Source organism: Gavialis gangeticus, unplaced genomic scaffold (genome assembly GCF_001723915.1).
Source record: "Gavialis gangeticus isolate Ggan-Ray unplaced genomic scaffold, GavGan_comp1, whole genome shotgun sequence".
In the NCBI taxonomy this organism is placed as follows: Eukaryota; Metazoa; Chordata; order Crocodylia; family Gavialidae; genus Gavialis; species Gavialis gangeticus.
This window is the reverse complement of record NW_017729022.1, coordinates 58,927,157-58,928,757: the sequence shown is the minus strand read 5'-3', so window position 1 is coordinate 58,928,757 and position 1,601 is coordinate 58,927,157. Positions and strand designations below refer to the sequence as shown.

Sequence of the window (1,601 nt, the reverse complement as noted above, 5' to 3'; positions counted from 1 at the left end):
GCCATGATCATTCCACTTTCTTTGTGACCACTTTCCTGGTGTCTGAAGAAGTAATTCCAGTAAGCCATCCAGGTTGTTCTTATTTGTTGATTTTAGACATCCTGTAATGCAGTGGCAGTGATCATTCAGCCCAGAGTCCACCATCTTTGCATAAGCCAATCTTTTCGGCACCAGAAAGGCATATTCAGCTATGGAACAAAAAAGTGCGAGTGCAGTGGCTCTTAGCATGGATGGGCTGGCTCCTCACTTTGAGTTTGTAAATTCCCTACATATGTTGTTTAGGACACTATCTTTACTTTTTGTCTTCTCCACAAGTGTCTTGATGCAAATGTGTGGCTTAGTATCATTCCTACATATCGAGGAGTCCAAGAGTGGTCAAGTGGTACCTTGTGACAGGTTATACTAATTTTTGTGGCCTCACAGTTCTGGATATGTAAGATTTCTCCCCAAAAACAAAACCAGTAAACACTCAGAACAACAAAGAAAGCATCTTGCATATAACATGCACTTTTTTTTCCCAAAAAACAGCAGCTGGAGTGCAAAGTGTGAGAAATATGGTAAGAGCTTACTAGTGAAACCAGAAGTAAAATCTGTATATGATCCAAAGGGAGCAGAACAATGAGCAGGCTCAGCAACCTAGCTGTTCCTACTCATTCACTTTCTAAAAGGAAAGCTTTTTTTCCCTTCATATTGCCTGTCAAAAACAAGATGTGTATCACATTCTGTGGAGTGTTTGTATGTGAGAAACTACAGTACTTGTGTTTTAGCTGAATTCAAATGCAATTACTATTGGTTGTTGTCAATTACTGCATAGTTGTTTTGAGTGTTTGGTGGTTTTATTTTTGAGGGGTTTTAATTGTTTTATTTTGGGATTTTATGGAGTCTGGAGTTTTTTTCTGTCTCTTTCCATCTGTTCTTCTACATTTGCTGTTTTCTAATAATTATTTCTGTGTTGGAAGAGGAACATTGTGGGAAAATAGACCAATTCTATATTGCCTCAGGTACTTGACTGTCTATAAATTGGAATATCCTTTTCTAGTTATCTTTCCATTCTTTTCCAGTTTTGGAAGTATTCTTTGGGAATTTAAGCACCAGAATTAAGTCTTAAAGCGCTTCCATGGAGAAAGAGAAATTTGCATACCCTGCCTCCAGAAAGAAATGGGCAGAAATATACAGAAATTAATTAAAAAATAATGAAAGACTATTCCGTTAGAACAATTGACCTGTGAGATTTATTTGGTTTGGTTGAGTACTGTGATGTGTTTAAAAAAAAAAAGGTGGAAAAGAGCAATGCAATTCCTGAAACAGTATTCCAGTATATTTAATGAAAATAACTGATGTGACTGACCTACTGACACTGCCATGTTCAGCTAGCTAAAATAATTATTACCAAGATAGAATGCAGCAGAATACTTACTACCTTAAATGTGTTTCCCATGAAAAGTTTGTGTATTTTCCAGAGTTATTTTCATCTCTGCTTACAGGGGTAAAGTCAGAATGGAATTAGGAAGGGAAATGCCACAAGGGGACCTGCTGTTGCTGCTCTTATGTATGTTCGTGCTGCTACTCTAATGGAGCTACTGCAGTTTAGGGATCTGTTT

General features: G+C 37.4%; 1 protein-coding gene across 2 annotated transcripts in view; it reads left to right on the top strand.

The window, feature by feature from the left end:
* The window catches only part of VEZT (vezatin, adherens junctions transmembrane protein), a 129,638-nt gene that overhangs the window by 120,401 nt on the left and 7,636 nt on the right, over positions 1 to 1,601 (top strand). The gene's annotated exons all lie outside the window — the stretch shown is intronic.